Source organism: Pan paniscus, chromosome Y (genome assembly GCF_029289425.2).
Source record: "Pan paniscus chromosome Y, NHGRI_mPanPan1-v2.0_pri, whole genome shotgun sequence".
NCBI classification, from domain to species: domain Eukaryota; kingdom Metazoa; phylum Chordata; class Mammalia; order Primates; family Hominidae; genus Pan; species Pan paniscus.
This window is the reverse complement of record NC_073273.2, coordinates 26,573,548-26,589,337: the sequence shown is the minus strand read 5'-3', so window position 1 is coordinate 26,589,337 and position 15,790 is coordinate 26,573,548. Positions and strand designations below refer to the sequence as shown.

General features: G+C 37.4%; 1 protein-coding gene and 1 long non-coding RNA gene across 2 annotated transcripts in view; one reads left to right on the top strand and one right to left on the bottom strand.

Moving 5' to 3' along the window:
• The window catches only part of LOC129395733 (RNA-binding motif protein, Y chromosome, family 1 member F/J), a 333,547-nt gene that overhangs the window by 239,330 nt on the left and 78,427 nt on the right, over positions 1 to 15,790 (top strand). The gene's annotated exons all lie outside the window — the stretch shown is intronic.
• Positions 3,488 to 15,790, bottom strand: part of LOC129395736 (uncharacterized) — a 30,579-nt gene continuing 18,276 nt past the window's right edge. Inside the window, exon 3 of the long non-coding RNA XR_008622989.1 lies at positions 3,488 to 3,902. This is a non-coding gene — a long non-coding RNA (uncharacterized LOC129395736). The remainder of the gene's footprint in view (positions 3,903 to 15,790) is intronic.

Below are 15,790 nucleotides of genomic sequence, written 5' to 3'. Positions count from 1 at the left end.
TCTGCAGTGTCACCCCTTGACTGAACTGAAACAGGAAGTAATTTTTATGGGAGCCTAGGAACCATGCCTCACAGGGGCCAGGCCTCTCTATTACAGAACAGTGCCAGGAGAGGTGATTGACCTCTGTGGTATCTGTGGGCATATAAACCCAGGAGCACACACAAAGGAAGATCAGAGAAAAATATACTATCAAAGGGTCAAGAGAGGAGCAGTCTGAGGAATGACTCATGCATGATATTTGTGAAAAGACCAAAAAGTAAAACGGAGCTTATGAGGTAGTAAACTAAGAAGAACATAGAGAAAAACAGGCAAAATCGTAAAGTCAAGGGTATTTACCTTTCCTTTTAGGATTTTTAAAATCCCTTCCAGAACGCTTTTCCCAATATCTTTTATTCATTGATTCATTCAAGAAATATTTATGGTCTAAGAATTGGGCAGATGGCATCATATGCACTGTTAGTACTTCTATCATTGACAGAAAGAATGTTTCTTTTCTCCCACAATGTTTTTCTCCTAAACATTCTTCTTGCAAATTGGTATTCTTACAGATCCTGTTCTTTGTTCCTGCCCTAAGAAGCTTCCCCACACCTGTCTTAACCCAGTTAAGAACTTCTTTCCGCTCCAACTAAGTTATTAAGTTTTACACGTTGTAACACTTGCACAGTACATTGCAATTATTGTTCTTCTCTTCATTCTCCAATTAAGCTATGAATGTTTTGAAGGAAAAGGCTATAAAGACAATGACTTGACATTTGTCAGTAATTATTTCACAAACGATTGTTAGATATTTGTACATAATATTCTAACATATTTATCTTGATTTTTGGAAAACAATATAAGCCATTTTCTCTGCCCATTCCCCATGAACTGCTCAATTTTAAACAATGTCTATGCTCTTGGAGCAATTATACAAACTTTCAAAAAACACCTGAAAGTGTTTTTGTTTTGCTTTGTTTTGTTGTATTATTTTTTAGAGACAAATTCTTGCCTGGTGAAGTGCAGTGTGCCTTGACTGCTCACTGCAACCTTGAACTTCTGAGTAACTAGAAAAGATGCGTGTCATGATGCCCTGTTTAATTAATTAATTACTTTTGTAGAGTTAGGTCTTGCTAGGTTACCTGTGCAGGTCTCCAACTCTCAGCCTGAAGCAGTCCTCCCTTCTCAGCCTCTCAATTATTGGGATTCCAGGCATGAACCACTGGACTTCAAAGAGGAAATTTTAGATTTTAGAATATTGTAATATGTTATACTTAATTTTTTTTCAAGTTTGCTGTTGCAGTGGCACTTGAGAATAATTATTTCTTATGGTGAAAGTGTGATTTCTTGTATCTAGTCATCTACTTTTAAAATCTTTATTCTGTTTACTTAAACCCTAATAACTGGTAGTCAGCTCAGCTGAAAACGGATTCCATGGGTGTTTTGTGTTGAGGTTATTAAGACAAGTGTAGAGAGATATTAAAGGCAAAAGACATTTACTTTGTATATAAAACACTTATCTTTTTATTATGGCCATATATTTGAATAATTATAATAGGCATTTGATATGAGAAGGATTATGTATTGCTTAGTATATCTCAGGTGTTGTCTAGGCAAATGTATATTTCTTGAGTCATATTATCCCATTGTAGAGTATTGTGAGCTAAGTACAGTTACCTTCCCACTTTACAGATACACTGAAAGTTATCTAGGCATTCACAGTTCATAGGAAGATTAAAACAAGCTGATAGAAATATCAGTTCTACAACAGAGTAAGAACTCATTTTTTTCTTGCAAATAGTGAAACATTTGTTTGTTTTAAATAAAAGAGGTACTGGGGAGAATGAAAATGGTAATATTACACACCACTTAAGTTGCCTCCCTAGAGGCACAAATATACACTTGAGCACATGATTGGGATGTCATGTTGCCAGTATTGTTTAGATTTCTCTGCTTTGAAACATTTATGCTAAGGCTTCATCCTTGCAGATAGGGCATCATATATGGTATGGGTAGTTTTTAAAAATACCTTGAAATGCATATTTTAATAACCAATTTTCCAACTTTGTTTTAATCAGGGGTCGATGATATGTGGCACTCCTAGTAAGTAAATGAATGTTTGAAGTGCTGTGAGTTATTTTAGCAATTGCTCAGTTTACCATTTAAGTTATCAAAGATCTTTACTTGTGCAATATCATAAAAATGTGGGACATTAAAAATTAATAACAGAATTTATGTAACTAAAAGCTGCCATCTAATATGATATTTTTCAGTAAGATGACAGCAGCAATTACGCTGAAAAATAGTCATTCCCATAGTTTGAGCCATTATAGCAATTTCCACCTGGGGATTTCACAGTCAGATTCCAGTTCTGGACAACAGTGACTAACGTAACGGTTATTAATGAGAAGAGATTTTGAGACGTGTAGCCGTGTTTAGATGTCAGTGCCTTGAAGTGATGGATTTGGCATATTAGTAAGAAAGACTGCTTTGGACTGGATAATAAGAAACATATTGAATTGTCTTTCTTGTCCTCTATAGCATGAAAAGTCAGTCAGAGATACAGAAACCATGGAACATTTCACAGCATGGCCTACATTTCACTTCACTTTTATCCTTTTAACCATGCACAAAGTTTATTAAATATGCAAAGTAGGAATGCTATAGGAAGAAAGAGCAGTCGTCAGAGGTCACAATCCACAGCAAGGTGACAGTCTCTTGTGGATCGCACCCTAAGTGCTAATTAGAGTGAGAATCTACTTTCAGGTTGCCAGCATGGAACAAGGAAAATGAAGCTATCAGCAGTTAACATTATTGTATTAATTGAAATGAATGCTGACAGAGATTTTGTTGGCTTTACAACAAATTGAATATGGATAATGTAACCGCTTATCAAATTCCACGCATATAAAATTGTGGATTAATTAAAAAATCACACAACCCATATATTTTGGGTATCTCATATAAATTTCTATGTACATGTGCAAACTTGCAGTGTGCAAATATGTGTCTACATCTAAACATGTACAACTGCATTGACCAACAGTTAGAAAGTTAGAAATTATTCTCCCATTTTACCATTTCCTTTCCTTGAAGTTTGTCACAAATATAATTTTTCCATCTGTTCGAAGCCTACTCTCTGGAGGCGTGTAATTTATGGATACAGTAAAGCCATAAAATAATACAGGGTTTGTATCAGACAAAACAATAACACTCGTGTTATAAAAGATCCATTGTGAGAAGAAAGTTATACTTCACATTACTACAAATACAGAAGTATGCTTTCATCAAAAGCTGAAATCAGTCAATATAATTTGTTTTTAATGTTTTACTTAAAATAATTTTAAAAGGATTACTCAAGTAGAAAAACAGTATTGGTAATAAATAATGTTGAAGAATTCCCTTTAATTTGTTGATTAAACTGAAAGTAAAACACTAAAAAGTACTATGTAATGTAGTTTAATGAAGATTCTTTATGGTTTTCATAAAATAAATAGTCTCAATGGAATATTTTAAGATTGAGAAAGTTCCATATATCATTGTATTGTACTTTCACTTTATTATTTGCTTGCATGTCATAACTGATGGAAATAAAAATATTTATGTTTACACATATGCAAAAAGTGGATTTTTGTCTATGTTTTCTAGTGAGACAAAGTTACCAATAATTTCATCTGTATGGGAAAATTTTTACAAGCCCAAAGTTCTTAACTTTCTTTTCTTTTGACGTTTCATATTTCAGCCTAGGTATGAGATGGAATTGACTGTGGTCATTCTTTGATTTCACTGTGATTACTGAGTTTCTGATACAGTGTTAGGAATGTATAGACTTTAAAGCTTGCTTTCTTCTTCTTCTTCTTCATCTCCCTTTGGACCTGTATATGTGATTTCTGCAGTAATGTGCATCGTTATCTGACATACAGTTGCTGAAAGATACAAGCATAAATATAATTCTTAGTTTCAGTGAATCTTTAGGAACAGACAAGTAAAACTGAAAGATAATTATGGTATGAATGTTAGTAAACTGTTTATCACAGAGGTACAATAAGGGTGAAAATAAATTTAAAAATACATGCCTCATCCAACACATGAGGTAGTAAAAATGAAAAATTTAATTTGACATAAAGAGCCATTTCAAAGTTATGGTTATTTCTGGTGAGAGCTAGTAGCTCAGAAACCATGAGGAAGTCCTGCAAAGCCACATGATGGATTTGCAGGTCAGGATGGGAAGCCTGGGTCTTGGGGAGGGTTCCAAGGTCCTGGTCAGGTTGAGGTCCTCCTGGGGCTCGGGGACGTCTCAGTGGGAGAGCTGGGAAGGGGAAATGCATGCTTCACCCCAGCTAGCAGGCCACCTCAGCCCACCTAGATGAAACTGTCCCTTGACTATCCTCTTTCTCCTTCTTGGACAGGCAGGTGGAGGAACTCAGCCATCCTGAGTACTGGTGGAAGGATGAAGTTTGCCTGTCATCGCAACATTTACTTCCACAATGAAGTGATCCTTAAGGAGTACTGCATTGGAATTCTTAATAAGGAGTGCCTCCCCGCATGGTAGAGGGTGTGGTATGTGGGAAGCTAGGTCTGGCATGAGCCTTCCCAACTCCTCTCGCTCCAGGATAGAGGGTGACTGGCTCCACTGTGTCCAGTGGTTCTAGGGTCATGCAGGTGAAGGCCCCAGTTTCAGGCAGGACACACCTAACTGAGTTTCTTCAGCTGGTTGGCTGATGGTGACTGCCCAGGGTATGACGGGTTGCTGAGGTGGGGTGGTGGTGGGGCATCATGGGAAGGGAGCTTGTTGGTCATTGCTTGGCGTTGGAGGAATTGGCTTTGAACCAGAACCTGACCTGTCATGACCACTTTGCCCAGTTCCCCAGATCATCAGCCAGGGCCCGTGGCTCAGTCTCATGCAGCACTACCCAAGGGAGTTAGGCCCTCAGAGAGGGAACAGAGAGGAGGCTGGGGAGCAGCCCAGGGCTGGGGGATGAGAGGCCTGTGGGTCCTGGAGCTAGGACACACATAGCGAAGCCAAGGCTCAGGGAGGAGACTGTGGTAAGCAAACTCAGACCATGCATGGGCTGGGGGAGAAAGGCCCGTCAGGGAACTGTAGTACCCACATTTCAGGATTGGGGAACCCTAAGCCCCTCAAGAGGCATAAGTAACTAAGATCAGTGGGTGAGAAGCCAGGCTCAAGGGATAGCTGCCTCACCATCCCTTGCTAGCTTCCTTCTCTGCCCTGAGGCCTGCTACCACCTGAGGCTCAGTTTGGACTCAACCAGGGTGCTCTCACCCTCCACACAGGTGCCCACCTGAGGCCCGTCTAGGTCTACATCCTCCCAGAATGGCTCTCCCAGGCCTGTCAAGTTCCATTTCCATGACTCCAGCCTCCCCAGATGTGCTTTCTCCCTTCTGCCATCCTCATTCTCCCAGCCCCTGCCCACCCCTAGAAAAGACAGGCCACCACACAGGGAATCTGGAGGACCGCACGGGGCTCACAGGGCCGAAAATGTGAAGAGATGGCAAAATGGAAGGGGACCTTCTGTGTGTGTCCAGGAAGGCAATCTGGCTGGATATTAAGGCCCACCTCACTATTGGTGATGACACCCAGCGTTTCTTGGCCCTGAGCATGTGCACACAAACACACACATTGTCCATGGCATTGACGTCAATACTACCTAACTGATCCTCAGATTCTATACAACCCCTATAAAAATATCAGTGACCCATTCTTCATAGAAAAACAATCTGAGAATCCTAAATTTGCTATGAAATGGCAGAAGATCCTGAAGACTCAGAGCAATCCAGTACAAAGTTCAAAGCTGGAGGCATCATAGTACCTAACTTCACAATATACTACAAAGTTTTATGTATCGAAATAGAACAGCACTGGCAGAAAAGCAGAGACATGAGCTAATGAAAAGCAACAGGGGACCAGGACTAAGTCACTGCATTTACAGCACATGACCTTTTCCCAAAAAAGCAAGAACGCCCAATGCAAAATTAAGTATCTTCTATAAACTAGGTTGGGGAAAACCTGAATATCCACATAAAGGATTTTACAAGTAGATTATTTCTCACCAAACTCCATTGTCAGACCTGCGATGATAAAAGTACCAGAAGAAATCACAAGGAGGAAGTTGCATGACATCCATGTGGGCAATGAGGGTCTCAAAGTGACTGCAAGAGCACAGTAAACACCATCAAAAATAGAGAATGGAGTTATATCAAACTAAAGTGCTTCGGCACACCAAAGGAAACTAAACAGAGGGAAGGAACATCCTACAGGATGGGAGAAATTATTGGATTACCATACGTCCGTTAGTGGGTGAATATTTACAATACATAAGGAACTCCAACAACTCAATAGCATGAAAACAAATGGGCTAAGGAGGTGAATACTCGTTTGTGAAACTAAGACAAACAATTTCGCAAAAGACACACTAAAAAGCACTCATCATCCCTAATCCATCAGAAAAATCAAACCACAATGAGATTTCATCTCACTTCAGTCAGAATGCTTATTATCCAAAAGACAAAAACAAAAACAAAAAACAAACAAACAAAAAAACAAAACTCATTTCTGCTAAGGATGCAGAGAAAAGGAAATCATTGCACACTTTTAATGAGAATGTAAATTAGTGCAGGCATTACAAGAAGTTTTATGGATTTTATTAAGTATAGAATCGCTGGGCGTGGTGGCTCACGCCTGTAATCCCAGCACTTTGGGAGGCCGAGGGGGGTGGATCACGAGGTCAGGAGGTAGAGACCATCCTGGCTAACACGGTGAAACCCCGTCTCTACTAAAAATACAAAAAATTAGCCGGGCGTGGTGACGGGCGCCTGTAGTCCCAGTTGCTCGGGAGGCTGAGGCAGGAGAAAGGCATGAACCTGGGAGGCGGAGCTTGCAGTGCGCCAAGATCGCGCCACTGCACTCTAGCCGGGGCGACAGAGCGAGACTCCATCTCAAGAATAAAAATGAAAAAAGAGTCTCCAGAAATCTACGAGTAGAACCACCCACCATATGATCCAGCAAATCAGAATACCGGGGCACACGCAGAGGTACACAAATCAGTATGCTGAAGCGGTGCGTGCACCCATGCAATTATTGCTGCACTCTTCACAGTTTCGCTATGGCCAAGATACGGAAGCAACTTGAGTGTCCCTCAATTGATGAGTGGATAAAAAAATAGGGCACATAAACACAATGGAAAAATGCGCTGCATTGTCAAAGAAGGAAATCCTGCCAGTTGTGACAATGTGTGTGAATCTGGTGAATGTGTGCATGCCATTTTGTTAAATGACATAAGCCAGTTATCAGAAAGGCAAATAGCCCACTACCTCGTTCCTATATGAAATCTAAAAGCAGATCTCACAGAAGTAGCGACTCCAATGGTTGGGGTGGTGTTTAGTGAAGAGGGTATACTGAGGAGATGTTGGATCAAGAACACATATTTCTAGTTAGAAAGGAGGAATTGGTTAAAAACCTTTTCTGCAGCATGCTGACTTTAACTAGGGATAACACATTCTTTCTCTAATAAATGTAAGATGGGGCATATCACGTTTTATCACCTCAAAACGACAAGTGTGTGAGGTCATGCATGTGTTGATTACTTTCCACTATTTAAACTAGGAACATTTAATTTCATTATGCTATGCACTTGAGAAACTCCGCTGGTACACTTTTGATTTAGGTTAAAAAAGAAAGTTTTCATTACCGTTATCCCCCTTCAGTCACAGAATGCTTCAAGTAGAATGTTCCAGATGTCTTAAACTTTAGTATCAACCACATGTAATTACATCCTTTCACCTGTACTATTCCTCTAAAAAAATAAACGTTTTATGGTGATGCAGATAATTTTGTAGTCCTTCTAAAGACTTCTGAAACATTTTAAGCTTGTAAATTTTTAAAGAGAAAGAGCCTAATTAGAAAACTTGTGCAGCTTGCAAGGGAGATGTAATATATGCCTAATTTTGTTTCCATTTGTGTTCAAAGAAACAAAGAAAAATGTTCAACAAACAACACAATTTACTCTCGTATTGTATTTGCTTTTAAGCATGTATAGCTGAGCAATAACATCAGGCATTTTGCATTACATGTAACAATGTATTCTGAAAATTTTAATATAGATATTACATCTAAACAGATAGTTTTCAAATAGCATTAACAAGTACGAAATTACTTGAAAACCATTCCTTTTCCTTTGAATTCCTCAAAAACTTCATGGAGGAAGTTATTATCTACTTCTCTCCACAAAACCAACATGTTTCTTTCAGTAATATACAGGTAACAATGCAGAAATAACATTTCAATTTTCAATTTGCAAACAAGGTTTGGTATGCAATAACCATTATTTTGGATACTTGCTTTAATATCTGCTTCAGTCTCCTTTTTCAGGTTGACTTTCCCCACTATCTCCTATAGATACCACTTAACTTGACCTACGATATGCTACATGAGGAGCAGGGTGCACCCTATCCAGAGAAGGTGTATTCATTCAGTCTTTTCTGCCAAAGTGCTCATGACCACACGAATAAAAATCACTGCAACTGCTTGAGTAACTCTCCCGACTTCTGCCCTATCTATCTCGAGTATTGTTATAATCGTGATAGCTGCTTCCACCATAAGACATCCCAGGTCCTTGTGCAGGTGGTGCACCATGAGAGGTCCCAGCAGAGTTGATAAAATAATATGTTGGGCTACATTTAAACATTTTTACTGCTATCACTAAAGCATGAACTAATTAAAGTACTATTTGGAAATATCTGCTTTCCTCTGCCTTTGTTGACAGGATAATAATTAAGCCTGCAATAGTAGAAGGTTTTATTTAAAATAAGTGTAAGAGTAGTATTTTGAAGCTTGACAAGTTTAATTCTAAGGTAAATGTTGAGTCACATTTTCTGAACATGAACTGAAGTTCTCACTTTCATATCGTTCCCTATATTTTATACTGTTAAGAATACTCATTATTGAAGCACGTTATATTTGTTCTTTATAATTTTCCTTAGAATTTCGTGTAAATAATGATCTGATCTATTAAATGTAATTCTATAATTTACAAATCCATCCTGGACCATTACCATATCTCTGAAATGCATCTCTGTAAGAACTTCCACTTACTCATTGAGAAAGATCTCTACCACAGGCCTCAGAGTAGCCACCACGATCACTAAATTGAAAAAAAAATAATAAAAAAGTGTTCTTAATGGCAGAAAGAACAATTTAAGAAATCAATTTAATAAATCCAGATAACATTATAGTACTTATATCCTGTAGAGGAATGTTCATCCTGACTAGAATGACCATAATCACAGTATGCATAGCCTCTAGGTGGTGGAGCATAATCCCTAGCTTCTCAGGAACTTGGATGATGTCTGTGTGCATGAGTTTAAGCAACAAATTTTAAATTTTTAAATTCTAGTATCCAAAAATATATCTAAATAACAACTTAAACACAATTAAATTGCCAAACATCTAAATAGCTATTTCTCCAATAAAATAGGCAAATGCCCAGAAAGCACATGGAACAGATACTCATAATCAGTGATTCAGAAAATGTATTTCAAATCCACAACGAGATACCATACTTCACACACACACACACACACACACACACACACACACACACACACACTGGAATGGCAGTAAAAGCAGGAAATACCAAGTGTTTGAGGGGATGTAGATAAACTGGAACCCTGATACAATACTTGTTGGAATGGAAAATGATGCAACTTCTATGGAGAAATGTGGTGGTTCCTCAAGAAAACAAACATAATTATCATAGAACCAAGCAATTCCACTTATATACATACCCAGAATCGAATAAGTGTACTCAAACAAATATTGGTGCATAGAAACACTGTGGTGGAAACACCCCAAATAAAATAATGGGTTAACAGTTTGTGGAAGGAGTGAAGTGCTGCAATGTAAATGAACCTTCGAAACATCATGCAAAGGGAAAAGAGACAGATGCAAAAAGTCATGTAGTGTTTGAGCCCATTAACATTAAGTACCCACAACAGATAAATTCAGAGGTGGAACACTGACTGGTGTTTGCTAGCAGCTGAGGGAAGGGAGAAAATGGAAGGAACTGCTTAACTGGTAGTTGGAGTTTTAGCTTGGAATCATGAAAATGTTTCGGAACTCGATGGAGGTAGTTGTTGCATGACACAGAATGTATTAAACACCACTTAACTCTTTACCTTATAATATGTACTTTTGTTATGTGAATTTCATCAGCACAACAAAAAAAATCAACTATTTTATTTCATTTTTCCTTTAACTCTCCTTAATTGCATAACCATCATCTCTTGGTGACATATGGTCATTTATCCAGGAAGCGATTGTCACTCTGCATGGAGGACCTCCATAATTCTCTCTTCCACGTGATATGGGATATTTAACACTCATGTGATGGAACATTATGTAAAGAACACCAGATCTGAAACACTATTTTCTCTTCTCTCAAACAACTTTTTAAAATTATTGCTTCTATGACTCCATTCTTTGTTTCCTAAATTACTAGCCAATCATGACACTGTGAATATTTCTTATGGCTTTGGATAATCCCATGGCTCCCGCAAGGCCAGTTCTTCTAATGAAGCTGAAGGCTAACACTAATTCTCAGGTAAAGTTCATTTGTAATGTTAATAACAACTTAGTTATTATTTTCCTCTTCATATGAATGACTGATGACTACTAATGACAGAGGGAAAACATGTAAAACCATCAAACTTTTCACTGATTTTAAAGTTTACATAAATTGTCCTTTCTCAGCTGAAGAAGGTAAATTTTCCCATGTTGTTAAATTCATCTCACACACACAAATACTGCTACCTTTGAATGACTACATGCTAAATTTTTACATAAAAGTTCTCCTTTATCTCTAAGTGGCTGGCTCTATATTGACCCTAAGTGGCTCTATCTCTAAGTGGCTGTCTAATGTTGACAAATTAAAATGTATTAGTGAAGATTTTCTAATGATGGCCAACATTTACTTTTATTTCAATAACCAGTAACGTTAAAGGGGTCATTACAACATTGTTGCTATTTCAAAATAGAGAAGGTTCTTCTTTAATATCCTCTTCACTAGCTATTCCTTAAATGTCAGTCTTTCACGTATGATATGTTCACTAGCGAATTTTCCAATGAAATATGTTGGCTTTTGTGTCCTGAAGTCAATAAATACCTAGCTTCACTGACAGTCTACATATGAAATGTAAAATTGAAAATGTCGGTTTTCAATTTCCTCCATATTAGGATGGAGGACTAAGTAAGAATTTTAATTTGTTCTGCTTAAACTTCTTTGCTAAGAACTTTTATTTATTGTCTTGCTTTCTTCTGTTTAGTCTGCGATCTTAAAATTATCCTTCTGAAAAATACTGCTTCTATTAAATCCTACTGCTCACCTCGTGTTGCTTAGTTCTGAGTACTCTCCTCAAATAATTTCAAATTTTACACTAAGGATCTTCTGTTAATGTTTAAACCTCCCGGTACAATCTTAATTATTGATTTACATCCCCTTATATTTCACAACACCGTCCTTCTGCGATGCTCACTTAAGAATATTGAACTCCTTCATGTCTACCTTTCAAGCCTTGAATTTATTTTTAAATTATATTTAAGCCCAGTGACTCCTTTTCTGCTAAATGCTCTTGTAGTTCTTTTGAATCTTCATATAAGCAGGAAGAATGCCTTGCACATAAGCTTATTGAGGTCTCAGAAGCTGGATGGCCCAGCTCAGTGGCTGACGCTGTGAGCCAGTGTAGAAGGCTGAGGCAGCTGGACTGCTCAAGCCCCAGGCTTTAATGTCAGTTTTGAAAATGTAGTGAGATCCTCTCTCCACAAAAAAATAGGAAAAATGTTTAGCTAGGTGTAGTGGTGCATGCTGGTAGTTGCAGCATCTCAGGAGGCTGAAACAGGAGAATTGCTTGAGCCCAGGAATTTGAGGCTGTAGTGAGCCATCATCTCACCAACGCACTCTGACCTGGTAAGAACAAGACTCCAACCCAACAAAGAAGCTGAACAAGCAATTTTCAGATTGGAACATCAGGGGACCATTACCACGGCACCTAGGAAATGGAAGAATTCATTAGATGAAGAAGCCTACCATCAAAGAATACTGCTAGGAGCTTTTAGAAAAATAAAGGGGAATCCTCTAGCAAACACAGGATTAAAAGAAACGTTGGCCTCACTCTAATCAATTCCTTGATCTGCAATGAGAAGCTGGAGTATTTCTTCACCATAAACCTGAAACGTACCTAGTGAGAGAGAAACTATACTCAAAGTGATCGATCACCAATTAAGCCAATGTGTATGTCACTTCTATTTTGTTTGATAAACTTAAAGTTAAGCATCCAGGTAAAATGGCTCATTTTTAGTCCTACAAAAACTATGGTCTTTCTATCAGGTAGCATTTACCTTGGCCTCCCATCCAACTATTGCTTCTTGCCACAGCAGAAGGAGCAGATTTTTAGGAGGAGGCCCTCCACTTCTTGAAGAGGGACCACTTTTAACTGGAGTGAGTCCCCTAGAATAACTCATGTTGAGATCAAGAGTGTATCCACCATCATCTGCATTTCAAACAAACTCTTTTTTTTCTTTTTCTTTTTTTTGAGGTGGGGTCTTGCTCTTTCACCCAGGCTGGGGTGCAGTGGCACGATCTTGGCTCACTGCAAGCTCAGCCTCCCGGTTCATGCCATTCTCCTGCCTCTGCCTCCTGAGTGGCTGGGACTACAGGTGCCCGCCACCACACCTGGCTATTTTTGTGCGTGTGTGTGTTTTTAGTACAGACAGGGTTTCACTGTGTTAGCCAGGATGGTCTCGATCTCCTGACCTCGTGATCTGCCCTCCTCGGCCTCCCAAAGTGCTGGGATTACAGGCGTGAGCCACTGCGCCCGGCCTCAAACAAACTCCTTAGTTAACTAACATCACTGTTTCTTAAATGGCTAAGTTTTAGTTTTTTATAAAGATTTTCTACATATTATAATCTTACAAATTCACATTTGTCTAAACTAATAAAATTAACATTTTTATATGAAATTAGTACAATTCAAGCAAGAAAACTCCATTTAGAAAATCTAGAAAGAAACTCAAGAATCATAATATTTTCTATGAGAGAGATGTGGGAAAAGTAGGGAGTGAACAAGGAGCAGATATTGATCAGTAAAATATCTAAGTATACTATACATAAAAATATTAAAAGAAAAATGATAAATGACTTTATATCATTCTGTTATGAGGAAAAATTTTCAAAGCATATGATAAAGATAAACTAAATTCTATTCAAAGAAACTCAAATATTTACAATATCAAAAAGTGACACGTCAGGAAAATACCTTACCTCTAAAATTTGTTAACAGAATATAGAATTCTTACAATTCCCTTATAAAACACTAATTTTCAGATTAGACTGTTAAATTTTAATAATCTTTAAGAATTGCATATTACATAATATAAAAATATTTTTCATATATCTACAAAAAATATAGACATATGCCAATTGCCAGGTGGCGTTACAGGTTAGAATACACACATTCTCTTACATGACAGAATATTATTGAACCTCACCCTCAAGATCAATGGAGACAAAATAATCATGAAACTATGCATCTTAAAATGGAGCAAACACTGCAATTTCAGCTTCAAAAGAACATCTCCAGTTAATTACACATCTGGTTATTAAAACCCAAAAATAAATGATAGATTTTTGAAGGTTGGTTAATAGACAATACAAGTTAACTGATATATTTATTTATTTATTTATTTATTTGTTATTGAGATGGACTCTTGCCCTATTACCCCAGGCTACAGTGCAATCATGTGATCTCACCTCACTGCAGCTTCCACCTCCCAGATTCCAGTGATTCTCCTGCCTCAGCCAAGTAGCTGGGATTACAGGTGCAAGCTACCATGCCAGGCTAATTTTTTATACCTTTAGGAGAGACAGGGTTTCACCATGTTTGTCTGGAACTCCTGACCTTGTGGTCCCCCCATCCCATACTTCCCAAGTTCTGAGATGACAGGCATGAGCCATCTCACCCAGCCCATCCAATCATTTTGTTTTGTTTTGTTTTGTTTACAAATATATGGTTAGTTTTTCTTTTTTACGTAAAAATCGACCCCTCATTTCTATGGTGTAAATCACTCATAAATATCATTTTCAGTGACTCATCCTTCAGCAAAGAAAGATACATATATATCTGTGAAGCCGTGGTTATTAGACCTTTCCAGAGTCACTGACTGTTTTCAGAAATTAAAGTTCTACGTTTCTTAAATTGAAAATGCTTTATGGCAGACCAATGTACAAACTCTCTATCAAAATTACAACGCAATAGATTTGCATAGATGTTAGCACATGTATACACAAAAAAACAAATATTGCAAAATCAATCTTAAATACTGAGTTACTTTTTTCCTGTTGGAAAATTTTAAATATTCCATCCTATTTTGATGTTACAACTGATATGAAGTTCTGGGCCCCAAAGTTGAAAACTCTAAAGTATAATGAATATAAATGAGTTCTGCAGAAAACTTGTTGAGTGCAGGCAATCAGCATTCATAAACACAACTCAGTTTCAAATTTTTGTTATTTCAATGCAAAGTTATTACAACTTTAAAATGAATTTTAGATATTAGTTCAATCATTCTGATAATACACCTTTAGTACTTAGAAATAATTGTATCTGTAAGTTAATTTTCTGTTCATAAAGGAAATAGATAAAATTGAGAAAATTTGATATCGTCAAACTTACTTTCTTTCAGTCCTGTGGTTCCATTTTTATATTTTAAAACATTACCGAAGTGTCCTTCATATGAGAGAAGCCACCCTCTTGTTCCTCCACTACTTCGTCTTCCAGATCTCAGACTTCCTGCAGGTATCCTGTTTTTTGAAGAAGGTGGTGGTCTCCGCCTACCACAACTTTGAAAAGGTGGTTTCCTGGCTTGTTCTAGTTTTATTGCTTTTCCGTGCAAAGACTAAAAGTATTAAGGGTACTATCAATAACACTGGCACATTTAACCTAAGCACATTTTACAAACATTTTTTACATCAACTATAGTTCATAGTTAATTAGGTGATGCAAAGATGTTGGAAAAAGTGTTTTTGGAGTCACATGCCTTTAAAATGCCTTACTTGAGCAAAGGCTAAACCCTTGGGGAAGTAATCTAGGCAGACATTTGGAGGAAGAGAATTCCAGGCAGACAAAATAACCATTGAAATAATTCGGAGACTAGAATTAAGCAAGTAGTCATACTCCCAACATGTGGCAAGATGAACAAAGGAAAACACTTAAGTGAGATCAAAGACAAATCCTTTTGTTTATTCTGAGTATAATTCTGACTACTTGGAGAACAAACTGTAAGCTGCAAGTGAGTATCAGATTCAAGCAGAGAAACTAAACAAATGATGATGCTTCAACAAATGTAATGGCAGAGGAGGTGATACATGCAGTCGTTTCATGTGACTGTATAAGTTGTGCTTTGCGTAAAGTTACTTGGCTGAGGGCATAAGTAATATGCAGATAATGATGTTGAGTATGTAGGTGATTTTTTATTGTTTTGAACTTTCTTCTAAATTCCCTCTGGTATTTGATTTCACTTTTTAAACCAGTGTTACAATTATTTATACCTAAATGTTACATGGAACTCATGTAGTATGTACCATGTAAAATTTATTACTGTCAATCAAGTAATATGAAATTTACATGTGATAGAAATGTATAATTTATACTTTTAAGTTAATATCTTATAATTTAATATATATAAACCATATAAGCTATATAACTAACTTATAAATCTAAGTATTCCTAAACATACATAATA